The 15,466-nt window shown below is 44.5% G+C and overlaps 1 protein-coding gene across 2 annotated transcripts in view; it reads right to left on the bottom strand.

Annotated features, from left to right (window-relative positions):
• MUL1 (mitochondrial E3 ubiquitin protein ligase 1) overlaps positions 1–7,204 on the bottom strand; it is a 123,228-nt gene extending 116,024 nt beyond the window's left edge. Inside the window, exon 1 of one of the 2 annotated variants that reach the window (XM_069240277.1) lies at positions 7,122–7,204. The gene's annotated coding sequence lies outside the window, so the exon portion shown is untranslated. The remainder of the gene's footprint in view (positions 1–7,121) is intronic. The other variant, XM_069240278.1, reaches the window with a different exon arrangement.
• Between the last annotated feature and the right edge of the window lie 8,262 nt (positions 7,205–15,466).

Genomic DNA, 15,466 nt, shown 5'->3' with positions numbered 1-15,466 from the left:
GGAACCCCAATACCCTGGGTATCTCAGTACCATATACTAGGGAATTATAAGGGTGTTCCAGTATGCCAATGTAAATTGGTGAAATTGGTCACTAGCCTGTTAGTGACAATTTGGAAAGAAATGAGAGAGCATAACCACTGAGGTTCTGGATAGCAAAGCCTCAGTGAGACAGTTAGTCATAACACAGGTAACACATACAGGGCACACTTATGAGCACTGGGGCCCTGGCTGGCAGGGTCCCAGTGACACATACAACTAAAACAACATATATACAGTGAAATATGGGGGTAACATGCCAGGCAAGATGGTACTTTCCTACAATGAGTTTGTCCTTGGAAATCAAACATTCTATGAGTCCCTAAGACCCAGAGTGGCCCAGTACTATTAACTTCTTTCTTGGGAGCGCTCCGAACTTTACTGTACCTGAACTGCAGGTTTTTTAACAGTATTCCTTAGTTGTATTGCGTATTTGGAGAAGCTTCAAGTGCACAAACTTGCATTCGAGTTTTGATCTTAACTTTGTATGTTATGACTTTCTTAGGAGTGACAGAAAACTCCAGAATATTTTTTAAATTGTTCCTGCTTTCTTATGCAATATTTATGATGAATGCTGCAAGTATAGATTACTGGTAAACAATGCTTCTTGTTCTTTCTAGTGCTCCTCACCTGCCTCAACACTAATGAAGTCCAGGGAGTTCAGACCCTACTAGGCAGCAGAGCAGACCCAGTGATGCAAGTTCACCTTTTCTTGTTTATTCTCAATCCACCTTTCCCCTGGAGGCAGTGGGTGGATTAGGGTTGATTTCACCTGATTTCAGTTCCTGCCTCGGGTGGGATTGGAGGTCCATCATCGTTTCCGAGGTTGGAACCAGGTGAATGTGTGACAAATAATCAAACGGATATTGACATGTTGTTAGGATCTTGTGGGTCTAAGTTGTTCTTCTTAAGTAACATGCATATGTAAGTTTTCTTCAGTTTGGCTTGGAAACCTCCTGTGATTGAAGAGTTATTCACAATATTTCAGACTGGGAGAGCTGAGGATGTTGATAGAAGAATCGTTTTGACAATTAGTGGCAAGCCAGGGTCTGATGGTCCTGTGCCAATTTCTCTCCACAGCGTCCTCTTCTTTCCTGTTCACAGAAGCAGATTTCTTTCAGAATGGTGCAGCTGGTCTGGCCTTGGGAAGAACAGAGACCATCTAAGACCTGTTCCTGAGAAAAAGGTTATGGACTAGTGCACTGAGTTTCTTTAGGAAGTCCAGATGAAGTATAACTACTGTCTTGAGGGAATCCTTTATTTACCCTGTTTCCAGGCTTTCACCCTGTGTCTGTATGGCACTGGACGAGGCAATCACCAAATGACTGGTTGTGGCTTTAGGGAGAGGCCAGCCCGACCTGCCAAAGCAAGTCAAACCTCTTGCTTTCTAGGCCATGTGAAGTAAAACAAGATGTTTGGGCACTATGGTAGGACGTGCTGTGCCCTGACAAGTTTGGGAACTAGATTCCACTATTCATCTAATATTTTATGTGTCCTCTAAGTTGATGCCCAATGGATGGCACCTTGCAGATCATCATACTCACCAAACTGGTGACGAGAACCTGAAGGAGAGCCACTATTTTCTGAAGCATTCCCTCTGTCCATCTCTACCTGCAGTCTTTCAGTGCTACTGGTAAAAGGTTATGTGCTGTGCTGAAATGGAATCAGCTGCCTGAAACGAAGGTTCAACGCCCACAAAGTACTGTGGGCAGAGGTACACTCTGGGTTGACTCACAAGGCAGTAGAAGCTTGTGCTCTACTAGTAGTACATCCTTACTAATATTGGCACTTCAAATGGACTGAAAAACTTTTGAGTCCCCTGCAGGTAAGACTGCAGTACAGGCTCAAGTTTAAGTTTGTTCATATTCAATAAAAGCCATAAATTAAATTATTGGAACTGAAACCAGCGACCTGCAGATTACACTTAGATCTCTACCGTTAGTGCAATTTCTCTAGTGACTACATGACAAGCATAAAATCATACACACATAGCTGGATTTCCAAAAAAGAAACCGAAATGGGGTAAGTGTAAGATCTACAAGCAAGGCGACAGAAATTAGTTTGTAAACATTACTTCAGCTACCTTGTAAAGAATTGAACTAAAAAAAGTAACCAATATAGGCACACACGTTGTTATGCAGTTGTTAAGTGCACTTAATTCGAGCCTGTTATGCTTGTTTACAAAATCTATTAGCTCTACTTCAGCTTACTAATGATGTGTTTTGGATTTTACCAGTAAATAAGACTTTTCTAATTTACTGAAAGCACTGACCACGAGATCATCCACCAGGGAGTCAACTGACCCTCTTGCCAGGCTCTCCTACCCCCTTACAACTTCATGTCGCTCGTTGTCTGCTATTCATCTCTATAATCTGTCCAGGAATAACCTATATATCGCCCCCTCCACTCCCTTTATCACAGCAGGCCAGACATACCCCTAATGTTGTACCTTATTGTCTCTGCGTACTATAACATCCTCCTACTATTCAGGGTTCAATCTAGGCACTCCCCCTATTTTCAACTCATGCTTCATTCCATCACTTCTATGACTTCCTCCTTCACTTTGCCTCACTCACTCATACCAAGGCATGTAGCAGGAACAGTGCTTACCTTTATTTCCTTCACCCACTAAAGTCTTTCCCTTTCTCACACTAGAATTCATCTTTTCTCCCCTTACCCAACCCAGAGGTACCTATGTCACCCATTTCTCCTTATTTATCACTTATTCTTTCCATGGAAAACCCAGCCAATGGCCTAGCTCAGCCGTTCATGAGCCAAGCATTGAAAATACTTAGTATGTAACACAAGCAACAACATCATGTTAAAATATTCAAAAAAGTTTACTTCTGTAACAAGCGGAAGTGTTTTACCCTAGTATATCAGATATTACTGGACTGAGAGGCATTTATTAAAAGTGATTTTCAAACAAAAAATAAAAAAACATTCCTCTCTAGCTGCCCTGCCAACATTCCTATTAGTAACAAAGAGACAAATGAGTTGTCATGAGTACACTATACTTGGCCTAGATTCTTATTACAAATGGAGTAAATTTATAATCTAGTCAATCAAACACAAGACATTTTTGTACATCATACATCCGGAAATGTATTTCAACGTTCTGCCACAAGTGAAAAAGGAGGCTTGGTGAAATCAAATATTTTCCCATAATCGTACTTTGTTCAAGTAGGGAAGTCAGGATTTGGCTCAGGTTTTCTGGTTTTACATTGTGGAACTGACCCATTGCGTTCGTCTTTTCCCCTCTCCTTTACTGAAAGTTAATTATCATGTCTTTAATGTTTGGTGCCTGAGTACAGCAAGGCTGGCACGCAGAAGCCCCGTGAAAGCACGACTCGTTTTGGGCTCGAGGTTCCAAGAGGACCCCGAGTGCAGCCAAAGACTGGCATCTGCCTCAAGAGTTCAGAGGCTACCCCACTTCTACCTGTAAATTTGCCTGTCAGTCAAAGCAGAAGCATGTGTATGTGTCCTTGAACCACTGAATTGCAGTTAAACTAATAGGTTCTCCACTCCTCAAAAACCACAGCCAGTGGATAAGAATTGTAATAGGCACATTTGCAGAGCAAACCTTATCCACAAAGAGTTCTTTATACGCTTCTGTTATAATATTTACTTATTGCTACCTACATCAATGGCAGTGAAGTGATCAAACACAGATCCCTGGGGTGTATATACTAGTCTACCAAGCCACCAAACCAGAAAATAATCATATACGAATTGAGGCCTGATGGCTCTGTAACTGCCCACTGCAGCACCTTCCACATTTAAAACTAGGCATTTCCGTTTAAAGAATAAAGGTATTCATTTGTTTATATTATTGATTGGCACTAAGAGGATCAAAAATAACCAGCGCTAAAATATGTTTGCTGGTATCAGGAATGGGGAGCATGTGAAATTTTACTTGTCTCTTTTTCAGCCCATATTCTGTTTCTTTAGGAGTGGGGGAGGGAGAGGAGGGGAAAAAATAGGACATGGGTACTTGACATCTCTCCTTGTATGTTTGAATCGGTTTGACGGTAGTAGCCCACATGCTCTGGGCAGGACATATATTGTGTTATACTTCCCAGCAGAAACTCAACCTGATGGCCCTGACTTTCAGAAGTACATATAGCACATATTTTAAGTTTTTCCCCCCTAAAAATCCATTCTGGTAAATGCTAAAAAGTATATTTTTCCAATAGTGTCGAGTGGAGCAGTGGAACAAAGGTCGGACTGGAAAAGAAAGCCATGGTAAAAATGTTCTAAGCAGCTGCAAACAGCAGAGGGTCACATATGGAAAGTAGCAAGGGTGTGTGGTTAAGTCCTAGTGTTCCCTAACCAGCAGCCCTCTGAGAAAATGCCTGAGTGGCAGAATGGCCAGTCCGACACTGAAACATATAAAAAGCTAATTGTAGGTAGTGTTTGCCTCCTACCTCACAATTCGAGAAAGATTCTTTATCACTACCATTCAGAAATGTGCTAATTTTTATCCAAAAACCTGCTCTGATGTGATTTAAAACAAGTGCAATAGTACAAGTCTTACTGTATCTCTCTGTGCGTAAAAGTATTTTAAAAAATGTGCCAAATAGGTGTGATTATTAAAAATAATAATAACTGTACAGTGGGCTCTATCCCCCACCACTTCATTGTATTTATTTTTTTGTAACATGGTATCAACAAGACCCAAAGTAGTAATATGTACAGAATTGCAATATTGAAATGCTCATGCTAACAAAACCATGCTTTCACCCTTAAATTAGGTCCACACTAACTCAAATAGGTAACAGGATATTACTTTGGGGTAAAATTTGCACATGCAGACACACAAATACACATTTGTACAACATGTGCATTAACAGATCAAACTACCTTAATGGCACTGGAAGCAGAGGCCTGCATATTATATATGGGAGAAAGTACTCCCTGGCATATATATTATGGATATCGCAAGTCACTGAGAAGTTCTGTGACCATGTAAGAGGAAAGAGGCTGAGTGAAGAGTTCCTTTATAAGGTCATGGAACTCTGAGGTGAATTGCAACATCCTCCTAATGTAAGGCAGGGGGTACGTTAATCCTTATACTACATGGCCACACCATAACCACTTTGGAAACCACGTAAATCCTTAGTGTACTGCTCGTTCATGAGAAAGAGACAGGTTGTTTGTTAGCATGAAGAATAAAATTAGAATAACTAGTGCAAAATTAAGCACATCAAAAAGCAAATATATATTTGCTGCAAAAAGATATTAGAACCAGTTTATAAATCAGATTTAAAAAAGAAGGAATACCTCAGAATGTGTATACACACTCAAGAGATTCTATATTTCATATGATTACTTAAACGGTGAAAAAAATAAACATGCTTCCTTAAATATCTCCTTTCTGCCTTTCACTGTTCATCAAGGAAAACAATGCAGAAGGAAGACAACATGCCACTCTTCATTTTGGGTTTTAAGTGGATCTTTAATTATGCTCAGTGACCGGCCTTTACCCTCCGGATGTGTAATAAGGGATGTCAATAGTTACCCTTAAAAAGGAAATCAGAGTCAGGCTTTCAAGTAGGATTCATGTTCTCATGTATTCTATATGGGAAAGCATAACCTCTGCTGTATGTTAAGAATATTGAAATTCACAAAGGAGTTCTGTGACTATAGAGGAACGAGACCTAAGGCTGAGGTCCTCTATAGTGTCATGGAACTCCAAGGTGACTTGCAAAAACTTTATAATATATGACAGGCCGTACTTTATTCCATATACTATATGGCTACACCATTAACCATCCCACAAAACATTTAAATCTTTGTGGTGGTGCTCTTTACACTGAAAGACATCACATGCTTGTGAACACCAAGAACAACATTAAAATGTGGGGTGCAAAATTAAATACACCAAAAGGCAGATATTAGAATCAGTTTAAATCAAGTGAGATTTAAACAAAAAAAAAACCTATACATACATCAGGATATTTAGAAACATACAGAGAGATTAAGGGCCTGATTTAGAGTTTGGAGGACAGGTTACTCAGTCACAAACATGACAGATGGCCCGTCTGCTGTACTAGAATTTCCGTAGGATATAAAGGAATCGTAATACGGCCGGACTGGATATCCATCACCTTTGTGACAGAGTAAGTCCGTCCGCCAAACTCTAAATCTGGCCATATGACTTCCTATAATTAGCTAAAGTGTGGAATAAAATAAACATAAGTATCTCTTCTTTGCATGCTACTTTTCATCTAGAAAAATAGAGCAGAAGGAAGCGCTATGTTTCGTTTTTAAAACAGCAGCATTAATTGCTCTGTGCCCTGCCTTTTTCCTTGGCTACAGGAATTATGTCAGAACTCAATAGCAATAAGTATTACAGTTGAGTGGCTACTCAGTTCTTTATTAAAGGGCACTAATTGGGGCACAAGTCATTTGTAATATGGAAATTATAGACGAGCTTTAATACATAGATTGCGGGCTCCCTCGAATTACATACAGACCACTTAAAAAGATTATCAACCTCCTGAGCTACCTCCTTTCGACTAGACCTGTAAACTAGAGGTGACAAAATGTGTGCTCGACTTGCAGTTGTTCCAGCAACACAATGAGCTCTCCCTCATGCCGACACCACGTACAAATCCTAATCCACCTTATGGCCTTCACCACAACTACTCCATGCTCACCTATCCAGAGTTCTTCTCTATTTGTTCTTGAACATGCGCGAGGTAGAGCATCCAGTTCAGGAACTTCCTACGCATTGTACGACGTGTAGTTAGTTATCTTTAATGCGCAGTAGAGTAAGGGCTGCAGACTCTCAAAATGCACACACACATACTGGCCTGAGCCAGATACTCGTTTATAGACCTAGAGAAATATTAAAACTACGTTCCCAGCAATGCCCTGGTATGTCGCACTATATTTAAATTCGGGTACGAAGTGACAAGAAAACATCTCATATTCACCCCTCCACTATTCTTTACTACCGTCTACTATTCGCAATCTGTGCCTACCGTTCTCGACCCTGAACTATCCAATATTCCTACGATCCACCTTTACTTGTCTGCCCCTCACCCTCACCCTTCTAGTTGTGTTCCCCAGTTTCTCACCAAGCAGCTCTCTTCCGGTTTTGTGTTGCATGCATTGGAATTCGTATATCCTGTGCTCTCTGGGTGTCTCCGGAACTCCTCCCTCCCTCTTCTACGATTGGGCAGCTGTAGAAGCTACTTTAGCCCGCCCCCTGGAGTAAACCGCTCCCAGCCGTCCGTCTGCGTGATGGGTAAAAGCAAGCAGCTGAGTAAGGCGCAGCCTTAAACACAACATGAACCAGTGTTACCTGACTATATGCAGACGAGCTTATTTTAATGGTATGTGGTGTCTGATTGCGTTAAGCAGAACGCGCACGTTTTCTTTGACTTTGCAAATACTAAAGAAAATGTGTGTTATAAATGAACAGCAGCAGTGGTGTAACAAAATGATGCCCCCCCCTGCAGATGGAGATGAGGGGCTTCTAAGTCTCTCACATATTGCAGATATCCATTGGCTGATTGGGGTCCTCTAAAGTGCAGGGGTCCCAGAAGGGGTAGGGTCTTGTCACTTTCTCCCCACCAGGGTAGCACAAGAACACACCACACACTGAGATCGTAGTTGACGTCTTTACTCATCAGCCTACAACATTACATTTCCTCGATCAGCCATCTACGTGCTCGCAAAGTTCGGCCAATCCTTGTGGTACGAGGTAATTGAGCTGTATCCTGGGTGGACCCCAGGGATACAGGGTCTAATGTCTGATCAGAGTCTTCAGGAGACTCAGTTTCCTCTGAACCTGTAGGGACTGATGTTGGACGAGACAGATATAAGTGAGATTAGTCCCTTGTGATGTATTTGCAGGGATGATGCACCTTTATCATATGTCCCATTCGTGTTACATCTTTTAAAGGATCAAAATCAAATGGAGGATCTGTCTTTCACTTACGCTTTTGTTTCACAAGAACCAAGTCACCCTCATTGAACATGATCTCTTGAGTTTGATGACGTCAATAAGCATACGTCTTCTTCTGATGCTTCCCAGCAGCGTCGGTAGCATGAACCACTTCATCATGTAAGGCTTGCTCAGGGGTCCATTGTGGTAGTTTGGTTGTCAAAGCTCTACCGAACATCAGGGCAGCAGGACTCTCACCTGTAGTGGAATGAGGAGTTGACTGAAAAGCACAGAGGGCTTGGCATAACTTCTGACTCAGATCAAGTCCTTCTATTGACGCATGTTGAATTACTCGTTTCAGGTTCCCCATAAATTGTTCTACAACACTGTTTGCTTGAGGCCACAAAGGTTTGCTTTTCTGCTGTTTGATGTTGAGGCCGGCTAGAAACTCCTTGAACTCCTTGCTGGTGAACGATGGACCATTTTCAGACTTGAGAATGTCGGGTATGCCGCACACTGCAAAGATGTTATCAAGCCGCTCAATTACTTTGTTGTGGGATGTGGATGACATGTCTTCTACTAGAGGAAATCAGGAATGGTCATCGATGAACACCATAAAGTTGTGTCCATTTGCCAAAGGCCCAAAGAAGTCGATGGCGATTCTTTCCCAGATCGGACATTGTCAGTGCAAGCTGGGTCACCTTGGAAACAGACAGTTGCCTAAATGACACTCCTTTAGTTTCCTCTCCTCTTTCTCGCCCAAGGGTGGGGAGTGGGGTTGAGGGAACCACAATCGATCCCTCAATGCCCTCTTGATAGCCACAATGCCACGATGGATTTCATGGGCGAGTTCAATAATTTGCTGTCTCAAACTTGCAGGTATGACAATCCAGGATCCTCTCAGCGCAATCTTTTCTATAGTGAAAGTTCAATTTGGACATTGCAATATTTTTGAAATTCAGCATCAATACTTCAAATTCAAACACTCTGGCTGTCATTCTGACCGCGGCGGTCGTCGGTCGCCGCCCGCCAAGCGGTTCCCGCCGAAAGACCGCGGCGGCCATTCCGGCTTTCCCGCTGGGCCGGCGGGCGACCGCCAGAAGACCGCCGAAGGCCCAGCGGGACAGCCCCTTCAACAATGAAGCCGGCTCGGAATGGAGCCGGCGGAGTTGAAGGGGTGAGACGGGTGCAGTGGCACCCGTCGCGATTTTCACTGTCTGCACAGCAGACAGTGAAAATCTTTGTGGGGCCCCACGGCACCCGTTCCCGCCATCCTGGTTCTGGCGGTGGACACCGCCAGAAACAGGCTGGCGGGAAGGGGTTCGGAATCCCCATGGCGGTGCTGCAAGCAGCGCCGCCATGGCGGGTTCCCTGGGCCAGCGGGAAACCGGCGGGAAACTGCCGGCTCCCCTTTTCCGACCGCGGCTTTTCCGCCGCGGTCAGAATCGCCCAGGAAGCACCGCCAGCCTGTTGGCGGTGCTTCCGCCGCACTCCGCCATGGCGGTCATGGACCGCCAAGGTCAGAATGACCCCCTCTGTCTCCATAACTGGACTAAAATAATGTCTTTAAGGGCAAACACATCCCTATAAGGATTGGTAGCAGCAATGATCTGCTGAATATATAGAGGTGCAGGCATGCAGGGCTTTACAATGAAGTTGATGTTCTCCTCTGCAGTTTTTAACGTTGATCTGTACCGCTGTAGAGGTACTCGTGAGAAATATCCTGCAGGGTTTTGATTCTAGCCTGTCTTGTGCACAACTGTATAGTTATACTCTTGTAGGCACAACCCCCACCTCTCAATGCGAAGGGTCATCTTGGCTTTCAGATTGCCGAAAATGGTGAGTAATGCCTGGTGGTCAGTGATGATCGTGAAATGCTTTCCATACAAAAAACACAGGCCACACTACCACCATACTCTCCTTTTCCAGCTGAGAATAGGCACGTTATTTAGTGTCAGCAAACTTTGATTGGCATTTGCCATGTGTTTCTGAGCATTCGGATGTCCACTATGCTGAGCTAGGATTGCTCCTGTTAGAAATGGGGTCTTTGGTTGACAGTCAAGTTACCCCTTGTTCAAGCAAGGACCCTCACTCTAGTCAGGGTAAAAGAGAATCACCTCAGCCAACCCCTGCTTTCCCCCTTGGTAGCTTGGCAGAGCAGTAGGCTTAACCTCAGAGTGCTAGGTGTAAAGTATTTGTACCAACACACACAGTAACTCAATGAAAACACTACAAAATGACACAACACAGGTTTAGAAAAATAGGAAATGCTTCGATAAGGTGTTAACACGGCGTAGTGACGGAGTCGTTCCCAACAAGCCGACACCAGTGGCGCTGGACACAAAATCGCGTAGACCCCTAAGTACAGTACCTTTGGTGAAGAGTGAAAACAAGTTGATGCGCGAAGTTGGGGATCGCGGCGTCGGTGCGAAACGTTGAATCCGCACACTTCGAGCAGCGTCGGTCACAACGTGGTGTGGCGACTTCCACGGAGTCGTGGACTTCAGCGGGGCTGCAGTGGCTTCGGGCCTGCGAAGAGCGTCGCGTTCCAGCGAAGGTCGCGGCGTCGGGTGCAGGCGGCATCACTGGATTCAGCAGCGGCGTTCGTCCGAAGTCGATTTCCTTGGATTTCCACCAGATTTCCTTTCAAGGGCCCACTGACTGGATAGGGCACCACTTGTCAGAGCAGGAGTCTCTCCAGAGTCTCCAGGTGCTGGCAGAGAGAAGTCTTTGCTGTCCCTGAGACTTCAAACAACAGGAGGCAAGCTCTAAATCAAGCCCTTGGAGATTTCTTCACAAGATGGAAGGCACACAAAGTCCAGTCTTTGCCCTCTTACTCTGGCAGAAGCAGCAACTGCAGGATAGCTCCACAAAGCACAGTCACAGGCAGGGCAGCACTTCTCCTCACCTCTTCAGCTCTTCTCCAGGCAGAGGTTCCTCTTGTTTCCAGAAGTGTTTTAAAGTCTGTGGTTTTGGGTGCCCTTCTTATACCCAGTTTCTCCTTTGAAGTAGGCCTACTTCAAAGTAAAGTCTCTTTGGAATGTGAAATCCTGCCTTGCCCAGGCCAGGCCCCAGACACTCATCAGGGGGTTGGAGACTGCATTGTGTGAGGGCAGGCACAGCCCTTTCAGGTGCGAGTGACCACTCCTCCCCTGCCTTCTAGCACAGATGGCTCATCAGGATATGCAGGCTACACCCCAGCTCCCTTTGTGTCACTGTCTAGTATGAGGTGCAACCAGCCCAACTGTCAAACTGACCCAGACAGGGAATCCACAAACAGGCAGAGTCACAGAAATGGTATAAGCAAGAAAATGCTCACTTTCTAAAAGTGACATTTTCAAACACACAATCTTAAAATCAACTTTACTAAAATATGTAATTTTTTGTAAATTGTGAGCTCAGAGACCCCAAATTCCACATGTCCATCCCCTCCCAAAGGGAATCTACACTTTAATCAGATTTAAAGGTAGCCCCCATGTTAACCTATGAGAGGGACATGCCTTGCAACAGTGAAAACCGAATTTAGCAATATTTCACTGTCAGGACATATAAAACACATTACTATATGTCCTACCTTAACCATACACTGCAGCCTGCCCTTGGGGCTACCTAGAGCCTACCTTAGGGGTGTCTGACATGTAGGAAAAGGGAAGGTTTAGGCCTGGCAAGTGGGTACACTTGCCAAGTCGAACTTACAGTTAAAACTGCACACACAGACACTGCAATGGCAGGTCTGAGACATGAATACAGAACTACTTATGTGGGTGGCACAACCAGTGCTGCAGGCCCACTAGTAGCATTTGGTTTACAAGCCCTGGCACCTCTAGTGCATTTTACTAGGGACTTAATAGTAAACCAAATATGCCAATCATGGATAAACCAATTACATACACATTTTGGAAAGGAGCACTTGCACGTTAGCACTGGTTAGCAGTGGTAAAGTGCCCAGAGTAACAAAAACAGTAAAATCAGAGTCCAGCACACATCAACAACCTGGGGAACAGAGGCAAAAAGTTAAGGGAGACCACGCCAAGGATGAAAAGTCTAACAGCTCCCAACCCCACCAGGCTCACATCAACAGTGATCTCAGTGTGCAATTTAGGATCAAAGTAAGCCATCTCAGTTGCATTTTCAATTGTATGTTTTATATTTTTGAAACTGCAGTCACATTCAACAGACCATCGGACTGGACATTTCGTTTTGTCAGGTGTCGCAAAGGGGCAGTCACTGTGGCAAAGGCACTAATGTACTTTGAACAATAGCTGGCCATGCCCAAAAAGGACCCTACCATGGTGACATCTTGCAGAGGACTGGTGGCAGCCAGTGCTCATACTTTATCAGGATCAAGAGTCATACCTCCATGAGAAAATACATGTCAAAAGAACTTGAGCATTGTTTTGTGAAATTCACACTTTTTGGCATTTAAGGTGAGGCCTGCATCTGTAAGTAATCAACACACTTGTTTGAGGGCTCTATCATGCTCCTTTGTTTGCACCAAGTTCCAGTATATCATCACTGTAATTGAAGGCATGTACCACCGGCTGAATAATCCTACGTATAACATCTTGGAAATATTTATGCATCAGAGGACATCCCAAAGCTTAATCTTTTGTACCTAAGGAGGTCATTACAACCCCGGAAGTCGGTGTAAATGTGGCAGTACTATTGCCAATAGGCTGGCGGTACATACCGCCACATTATAATATTGGCGGGTTGGCTGAAGACAACCCGCCAAAGTACCACACCGACCACCATGGCGGTAGCAGCCGCCGGGCCAGAGATAACAATCTCCAACCTGGAGGCCGCTACTGTCCCGCCAGCGGCATTATGACCCTGCCTACTGCCATGGTTTTCGCGGCGTTCGTAATGCCATGAAAACTATGGCGGTAGGCCCTACCAGTGATAGGGAATTCCTTCCCTGTCACTGGTAGGAGGCCATCCACCCCCTTAACACTCCCCAGACAACCTCTACCCCTCCCCTCCATCCACGCTCCCCCTTCCAGTCCTCCCCCCCATACAAGCACACTCGCAGGCACACACCACGCATTGACACACTCACTCACACAAGCATACACACATTCATACACGCATGCATCCATTCATTCATGCACACATCCGTACACACATTCAAACTTACACGCAGACACGCATTCACATTTCCATTCATTCACGCATTCTGACACATGCACACACAAACCCAAACAACACCACACAGTTATTCGCATTCACGCACACACTCACATTCATGCACACACCCAAACACACATACACAACTCCCCTGTCAGAAACCTGCATCCAGGGGGTCTTCCAGCAGGGGACGGGACGGGGCGCTGCTACCGCCAGCAGCGCCCTCCAGCAGAACACCGCCAGGCTGTATTTTCATAATACGGCTCGTGGCGGTCTACTAGCGTGGCGCTGCTGGTGGTAGCAGCGCCACCTTAACACCGTCCGCCAGCAAGGCCACGGACGGATTTCCACCCTCCTTGTGGTGAAAATCCAGCTGTGGTCATATTATGGTGGATGGATATTAGCTGTGGCGACGGTCTTTTGGCGGCCGTCGCCGAGGCGGTAGGGGGCACTTACCGCCAATGTTATAATGTGGGTCTAAATAAACCAACATGATTAAAAAAAAATGGTAATGTACCTGCAATTCTCTTCCAGTTCAAGCTGATGGTAGCCCTTGTTCAGATCAAGGCGGGAGAAAACTTTGGCTCCATTCAACTGCATGATGATATCCACAAAGTACGTACCAGTACGTCTTTTGCCACGCATATCCACACAGATGTGCACTAATTGTTCTGCTTAGCTTCAAACTAAGAGGGAATGAAGCCAAAGAATGCAGCACTCTTAGTCTAAGTAATTAATTTATTAAGGCACTTACCAGGAGTCAAACAAAAACAAACGAACATATGAACATGAGCATTTAACTTGAATGCAATAAAACGCGTGTGAACTTCAAAATACCCACAGCAGTTAAACAATGATAGGCAAAGAAAAGGGCAATACATCAGCAATTGATATGTGCAGTGAGAAGGTATATCTGCATAGTCAAGCTAGATAATTAAGAATTAAAGTGCATCACCAAGGAGGTTGATTTCTTCATCCTTACCAGCATCAAGCCGAGGAACCCTTGATGGCTGAGGCAGTAGGAGATCCTTCCAACATGGAATATTTTAACCTGAATTGTGCGTCCACTTTCAGGAGAACTCCTTCTAAGTCACTGCCAATCCTCCCCACCCTATATACCTTAAACATACCCATGAGGAAGATTGTGGCAATCTCCCCCTCCCTTCATGTAAGTTATGAAATTCATGTGCTGGCTGTGCCCGGTCTGCCTCGAAAACACGCACAGGAATGGGCCCTGCACCGATGCGTATTCCTGAGACCGAGAAGCTGTATTTTTCCTTGATGGACACATTCCCAGGCTGAAGCCTTCTCTTATCATGTATCTTCCACATCCCCCATGTTTTTTTCCAACACAGTGTAACCCTGTGCCGGGAAGAAGAGCATAAACAGGTTCTGTGTAGAAAACAAACTGTTTGTGGAAAAACCCTGCATCACTGATGTCACGGCAGGCACCTTCAGCTAAGCTAAGCACAAAATGGAGTCAGTCGTCACGATGGAGTCGGTGGTTAAATACAGATAGCATAACACCATACCCCTGTCCTTTATCAGCACCACCATGATGTGCAACCCCCATGGTGTGGGACCAGTTACGTGCTCAATAATGTAATGTTTCAGAAAAGCTTTGAGCTCCTTCTCAACCACTTCTTGTAGATGAAATGATATCCTGCTTTTTCACTGTGCATTAACTCTGAAGGCTTCATTAATGTGAAGCTGCACCTTCATCGTTTTGAGCCTTCCTAAACCATGAAACAGTGACGGGAAATGACTCACAATTTTAATTTGAGTATTTGAGTTGTAATTGATGGATATCAGTCCCATGTCAACAGCTGCTGCAAACCTAAGTAAGCATGCTTAGTACATGGAGTACCTTGAAGAACGTGAATTGGGGCCTACACAGATGCCTTCTTATGCCGCAGTGTCGCCATGAATAATCCTTGACTCCTCAACGGTTTGGAATCAGCCTGTGTGTACACCTTAGTATTTAATGCTTTGAGTCACATTACAGGTGATAGATTGTGAAATTGTTAAAGTGGCAAGATGTTGATCGATGCACCACTATCGACTACAAAGTTGCATGGCAACCATTGATTTGAATTTTGGGGTAATGTCCATACAAGTTCTGTTGCCTTCTCAGCTTACTTGTTGCCTTTCTTTCATCACCTGTGCATGTCATTCCCTTTTATCTATGATCATCACACATTCACCCTCTTCACTGTGGCTCGATGGTGACGTCAAGGAATTCTTGCAGGATAAACCTGATGACGATCAACTTTGTTTAGTCTTAACCTGTTGCAGTTGAGATTGTTTTTTTGTCTTTGTTAGTGTGGTGAAAATGTTTCTGGAACTTTCTGGTGTCCATTTTCTCCTTTTGCCGTGATGCACTTGGTTTCTCTTTCCGTTTACAAA

Source organism: Pleurodeles waltl, chromosome 6 (genome assembly GCF_031143425.1).
Source record: "Pleurodeles waltl isolate 20211129_DDA chromosome 6, aPleWal1.hap1.20221129, whole genome shotgun sequence".
Lineage (NCBI taxonomy): Eukaryota > Metazoa > Chordata > Amphibia > Caudata > Salamandridae > Pleurodeles > Pleurodeles waltl.
This window is presented reverse-complemented; position numbering and strand designations above follow the sequence as displayed.